This window comes from Procambarus clarkii, chromosome 56, assembly GCF_040958095.1.
Source record: "Procambarus clarkii isolate CNS0578487 chromosome 56, FALCON_Pclarkii_2.0, whole genome shotgun sequence".
Classification (NCBI taxonomy): Eukaryota; Metazoa; Arthropoda; class Malacostraca; order Decapoda; family Cambaridae; genus Procambarus; species Procambarus clarkii.
This window is the reverse complement of record NC_091205.1, coordinates 34,842,522-34,850,239: the sequence shown is the minus strand read 5'-3', so window position 1 is coordinate 34,850,239 and position 7,718 is coordinate 34,842,522.

Here is a 7,718-nt window from a genome sequence, read left to right as displayed (position 1 = left end):
TAATATTAAATAAAATATACCTGAGAGCATTATGAAAGTACACATGATGTCAGAACTCTTTATGTTAAGGTTACAGTCTTTACAGTTACAGGAAATTTTTGGCACAGGAACTGGCACAACAGGTTCTGAATAAGAAAATAATAAAAAACTTAGCAAAGATTGCATATTTATATAATATTCAGTAAGTCAAATGCCATAAAAATTGAATTGCTTATTGAGTAAAAAATTTATTTATTTTTTTCTTTCAATATTTTGGTACTTATATTGTAAAGGCTTGGTAAAAAGAAAAGTTTTCATATGTAAAGAATTTTTTGGCTTACATACGCCAGTCAGTAAATGTCCCATTAAGGTCAACAGTCACAGTTGGTGGCAATGCTTCATAATATTCACTGGCCCAGGAAAACCTATCATGGAATGGGTTTAAAAAATGTTTTTTCATATCACAGTGGTAGCAGAATAGGCGATGACAATCTTCACATTTGATGCTGGCTTCAATCATACATTTGAAGCATTTTGTGTCTGTCAAATGAAAATATTTGAAAACATATGTTCAAAAATATCACATCTTTGTCAAAAAATACTTCTGTACAATTTCAGATCATGCAGAATTAGGAAAAAAATATGGTCTATAAGTATACATAAACATTTTTCATTAGTGATAAAATGCTTCAGGTATATTTAAAACGAAGTATCCACTCTCTATTCAAAAAATATAACTAAAAAAAATGCAAATATAATAAGTTGTAATGTAAACTGATATGCTGATGTAAATAGACAATATGCTTATAAGTATTGTGTATGTACCTTCAACTGGAACAGCGTGCTTACACACCTCCCACTCAAATAGAACTGACAGACTTTCTTCCCAAGAAATTTCAACCTTCATTCTTCTTTACTGCCATTGAGAAATCTTCATTTGCGATTCTTGGATTTTTTTTATTTCTGCAGCAAGTTCGACAGTGGCTGAAATTATTATACTTTAATTATAATCTTACACTGATTTTTAGACTATCTTCTTTAGCTATTTTAAATTTCACTCAAACTATAAGTCAATATTTTGACCAAAAAATATTTTTATATATAAATTTAAATAATTATATATATATATAGCAGTCTCCGTGGTGTAGTGGTAAGACACTCGCCTGGCGTTCCGCGAGCGCTATGTCATGGGTTCGTATCCTGGCCGGGGAGGATTTACTGGGCGCAATTCCTTAACTGTAGCCTCTGTTTAACGCAACAGTAAAATGTGTACTTGGATGAAAAAATGATTCTTCGCGGCAGGGGATCGTATTCCAGGGACCATAGGATTAAGGACTTGCCCGAAACGCTACGCGTACTAGTGGCTGTACAAGAATGTAACAACTCTTGTATATATCTCAAAAAAAAAAAAAAAAAAAAAAAAAAAAAAAAAAAAAAAAAAAAAAAAAAAAAAAAAAAAAAAATATATATATATATATATATATATATATATATATATATATATATATATATATATATATATATATATATATATATATATATATATATATATATATATGTCGTACCTAATAGCCAGAACGCACTTCTCAGCCTACTATTCAAGGCCCGATTTGCCTAATAAGCCAAGTTTTCATGAATTAATGTTTTTTCGTCTACCTAACCTACCTAACCTAACCTAACCTAGCTTTTTTTGGCTACCTAACCTAACCTTACCTATATATATAGGTTAGGTTAGGTTAGGTAGGGTTGGTTAGGTTCGGTCATATATCTACGTTAATTTTAACTCCAATAAAAAAAAATTGACCTCATACATAGAGAAAAGGGCTGCTTTATCATTTCATAAGAAAAAAATTATAGTAAATATATTAATTCAGGAAAACTTGGCTTATTAGGCAAATCGGGCCTTGAATAGTAGGCTGAGAAGTGAGTTCTGGCTACTAGGTACGACATATATATATATATATATATATATATATATATATATATATATATAACTGAAAACTCACACCCCAGAAGTGACTCGAACCCATACTCCCAGGAGCCACGCAACTGGTATGTACAAGACGCCTTAATCCACTTGACCATCACGACCGGACATAATGAGGTGATAGCCGAGGCTATTTGAACCACCCCACCGCCGGCACTCGGATAGTAATCTTGGGCATAGCATTTTACCAAATCACCTCATTCTTTGGGGCACACGTGAGGAACACAAATGCGAACAAGCCTGAATGGTCCCCAGGACAATATGCAACTGAAAACTCACACCCCAGAAGTGACTCGAACCCATACTCCCAGGAGCCACGCAACTGGTATGTACAAGACGCCTTAATCCACTTGACCATCACGACCGGACATAATGAGGTGATAGCCGAGGCTATTTGAACCACCCCACCGCCGGCACTCGGATAGTAATCTTGGGCATAGCATTTTACCAAATCACCTCATTCTTTGGGGAACACGTGAGGAACACAAATGCGAACAAGCCTGAATGGTCCCCAGGACAATATGCAACTGAAAACTCACATCCCAGAAGTGACTCGAACCCATACTCCCAGGAGCCACGCAACTGGTATGTACAAGACGCCTTAATCCACTTGACCATCACGACCGGACATAATGAGGTGATAGCCGAGGCTATTTGAACCACCCCACCGCCGGCACTCGGATAGTAATCTTGGGCATAGCATTTTACCAAATCACCTCATTCTTTGGGGCACACGTGAGGAACACAAATGCGAACAAGCCTGAATGGTCCCCAGGACAATATGCAACTGAATTATGTCATTATGTCCGGTCGTGATGGTCAAGTGGATTAAGGCGTCTTGTACATACCAGTTGCGTGGCTCCTGGGAGTATGGGTTCGAGTCACTTCTGGGGTGTGAGTTTTCAGTTGCATATTGTCCTGGGGACCATTCAGGCTTGTTCGCATTTGTGTTCCTCACGTGTGCCCCAAAGAATGAGGTGATTTGGTAAAATGCTATGCCCAAGATTACTATCCGAGTGCCGGCGGTGGGGTGGTTCAAATAGCCTCGGCTATCACCTCATTATGTCCGGTCGTGATGGTCAAGTGGATTAAGGCGTCTTGTACATACCAGTTGCGTGGCTCCTGGGAGTATGGGTTCGAGTCACTTCTGGGGTGTGAGTTTTCAGTTGCATATTGTCCTGGGGACCATTCAGGCTTGTTCGCATATATATATATATATATATATATATATATATATATATATATATATATATATATATATATATATATATATATATATATATATATATATATATATATATATATATATATATATATACAGTATTTATAATTTATAATAATATTTTTACAAATGTGTTTATAATATTACCCCTTTATCCATTTATCTACAACCATATTTATTCATCTATTTATACACCCTTGACAGGACATTTGCATCAGGAATGACTATGAAAAATGGCCTAAGGGTCTTTATAAGGCATTTAACTTAAGCCTACTATGATCCACCCTACATACATCAAGGACCCAAGTCCTTTCCCCTGCAATTTCAGAGAGGATAGCCATATATGATATTATATATTATATTATATATATATATATATATATATATATATATATATATATATATATATATATATATATATATATATATATATATATATATAGAGGGGTTGTGAGGGTACCACCTCTGGTGCCAATGTGGGGACCCATAGCCTCGGAGAAGAAAATAAAAAGTATTCAGAGGAGACCTTGTGGTCTCTCACTGAACACTAATTTTATCTTCTCCTACCACCCCCATTCTTTTGTATGTACACATATATATTTACTTTATTTGAACTTTGTTACAAAAAAGGAGTTACATATGGGTTACAAAGATGGTTGTCATAGGTTGTCGAGTTCCTCCAGCTCCTCAGATGGCGGGCAGGAACCCTGGATGCAGTGCGCATTTCCCCTCTGTATCGCCACACTGAGGCGCTGGAAAAGAAAGCTTGCAGCTCTCGGGTCCCTTGTTGTTTCAATGAGCCTAGAACCCAGTTCCTTCAAAAAACTGGTAGCACTTTTACCCCAGGCGCCGAGCGTCTCAGAAGCAATGGGGACAAAATTGTAGTGGTGATCCAGTTCTCTATACTTACGGGATTTGGCTGCTTCCCTGTGGGTGGCAGCGCTACCTGGTTGTGCAACACTGAGGTTAATGTAGGTGTTAGCCAGGGTTGATACGCACGTGTAGTCCCATACCAACTGCTTGCCATTCTTCCAGGGGTTCACTGTGATACCATCCGGGCGACCAATAAGAGCATCAGAGTTACGGGGCGTTAGGTAACGGGGCTCTCTTTCAGCTGGGCATCCAGCTGTAGTGAGGCTCCTCTTGATGATGATATATATATATATATATATATATATATATATATATATATATATATATATATATATATATATATATATATATATATATATATATATATATATTTCATTGAATATGACCGCATATTCTGTATTTATTATTTTCTGGTTTAGGGCTTCTATCCCTCTAACTATTTTCTTAGCATCAGGGCTTAATTGAAATAGGAGTTCTCCAAAACTTATTTTCGTACTTTTAAGGTGAAGAAAAGAAGTGATTTACTATAGAGTGTATTACACTTATTTGTATAATTTGCACGACGTTTCGAACCTCCATGGTTCATTCTCAAGTGAACAGATCTTACAATACTAGTTGATTTTATACCTGCATTAGGTCAGGTGATAATACAATGAAGGTGAAAACATGGGGGGATACATAAGGGATAAACATAGGGGCTGCAGAAGGCTTATTGGCCCATACGAGGCATCTCCTATCTAAACACAAAGATTAATCCAGTGTAATTGGCTTATTATTCCAGTGTAATTGTAATTTAGATAGGAGATGCCTCGTATGGGCCAATAAGCCTTCTGCAGCCCCTATGTTTATCCCTTATGTATCCCCCCATGTTTTCACCTTCATTGTATTATCACCTGACCTAATGCGGGTATAAAATCAACTAGTATTGTAAGATCTGTTCACTTGAGAATGAACCATGGAGGTTCGAAACGTCGTGCAAATTATACAAATAAGTGTAATACACTCTATAGTAAATCACTTCTTTTCTTCACCTTAAAAGTACGAAAATGAGTTTTGGAGAACTCCTATTTCAATTAAGCCCTGATGCTAAGAAAATAGTTAGAGGGATAGAAGCCCTAAACCAGAAAATAATAAATACAGAATATGCGGTCATATTCAATGAAACATGTTTGAAAGAAAACCTGCTGCCAGTATACACCAATATATATATATATATATATATATATATATATATATATATATATATATATATATATATATATATATATATATATATATATATATATATATATATATATATATATATATATATATATATATATATATATATATATATATATATATATATATATATATATATTGGTGTATACTGGCAGCAGGTTTTCTTTCAAACATGTTTCATTGAATATGACCGCATATTCTGTATATATATATATATATATATATATATATATATATATATATATATATATATATATATATATATATATATATATATATATATATATATATATATATATATATATATATATATATATATATATATATATATATATATTGGTGTATACTGGCAGCAGGTTTTCTTTCAAACATGTTTCATTGAATATGACCGCATATTCTGTATTTATTATTTTCTGGTTTAGGGCTTCTATCCCTCTAACTATTTTCTTAGCATCAGGGCTTAATTGGAATAGGAGTTCTCCAAAACTCATTTTCGTACTTTTAAGGTGAAGAAAAGAAGTGATTTACTATAGAGTGTATTACACTTATTTGTATAATTTGCACGACGTTTCGAACCTCCATGGTTCATTCTCAAGTGAACAGATCTTACAATACTAGTTGATTTTATACCCGCATTAGGTCAGGTGATAATACAATGAAGGTGAAAAACATGGGGGGATACATAAGGGATAAACATAGGAGCTGCAGAAGGCGTATTGGCCCATACGAGGCATCTCCTATCTAAACACAAAGATTAATCCAGTGTAATTGGCCTGTTATGTTGGCCATTGTCTTCTGTGTTGGCATCGATATGTTCTTGTCTTGTCCTTACTCTCATGGTGGGTAGAGTAAATAGTTCCGTGATTTGGGTGTTCATGGTAGGTCGCTCTATTCTTATGTGAATTGCCTCAAGAATTTGTAATCTTCTTGAATCTTGGGTTTTGTCTATTATGCAAGTATTCTTGTTCAACATTTCTCTTGTTAGAGTAATGTCATGGGCTTGTCTCATGTGATTCCTAGGAGCACCAGATTGAAGATGGCATGTCAAACGCCTCGTCAGCTTGGTCGACGTCATACCTATGTACTTACAAAAAAAAAAAATATATATATATATATACATATATATGGAATTTTTTTTAAATAATAACAAATGTGACATACCATCAAAGTTTTCAGGTAACACTTCAACAGCAGCAGCACCGGGAGACTGCAATTACAGAATTGCCGTTGCCAGGCAATAAATTAAGGTATATATATATATATATATATATATATATATATATATATATATATATATATATATATATATATATATATATATATATATATATATATATATATATATAAATATATATATATATATATATATATATATATATATATATATATATATATATATATATATATATATATATATATATATATATATATATATATATATATATATATATATATATATATATATGTGTCGTACCTAGTAGCCAGAACACACTTCTCAGCCTACTATGCAAGGCCCAATTTGCCTAATAAGCCAAGTTTTCATGAATTGTTTTTCGACTACCTAACCTAACCTAACATTTTCGACTACCTAACCTAACCTATAAAGATAGGTTAGGTTAGGTTAGGTAGGGTTGCTTAGGTTCGGTCAAATATCTACGTTAATTTTAACTCCAATAAAAAAAAACTGACCTCATACATAATGAAATGGGTAGCTTTATCATTTCGTAAGAAAAAAAATAGAGAATATATATTAATTCAGGAAAACTTGGCTTATTAGGCAAATCGGGCCTTGCATAGTAGGCCGAGTACGACGTTCTGGCTACTAGGTACAACATATATATATATATATATATACATATATATATATATATATATATATATATATATATATATATATATATATATATATATATATATATATATATATATATAGATAGCTAGCCAGAATGGAGTTCTTGGCCCTACTATGCAAGGCCCGATTTGCCTAATAAGCCAAGTTTTCCAGAATTTCAATATTTTTTCAAATGTTTTTCTTGTGAAATGATAAAGTTATTCATTTCATTATGTATGAGCTAAATTTATTTAAATTTGAGTTAAAATTAATGTAGATATATGATCGAACCTAACTAAGCCTAGGTCAAGCTCACTCCATCCAAGATTCCCAACCTTGTTGAAGCGTTTTCAGGGTCTTCAGATGATGATATTGAGGCTGACGAACCTGAAAATGACGTGCTATAGGAGCCGGTCGGCCGAGTGGACAGCACGCTGGACTTGTGATCCTGTGGTCCCGGGTTCGATCCCAGGCGCCGGCGAGAAACAATGGGCAGAGTTTCTTTCACCCTATGCCCCTGTTACCTAGCAGTAAAATAGGTACCTGGGTGTTAGTCAGCTGTCACAGGCTGCTTCCTGGGGGGTGGAGACCTGGTCGAGGACCGG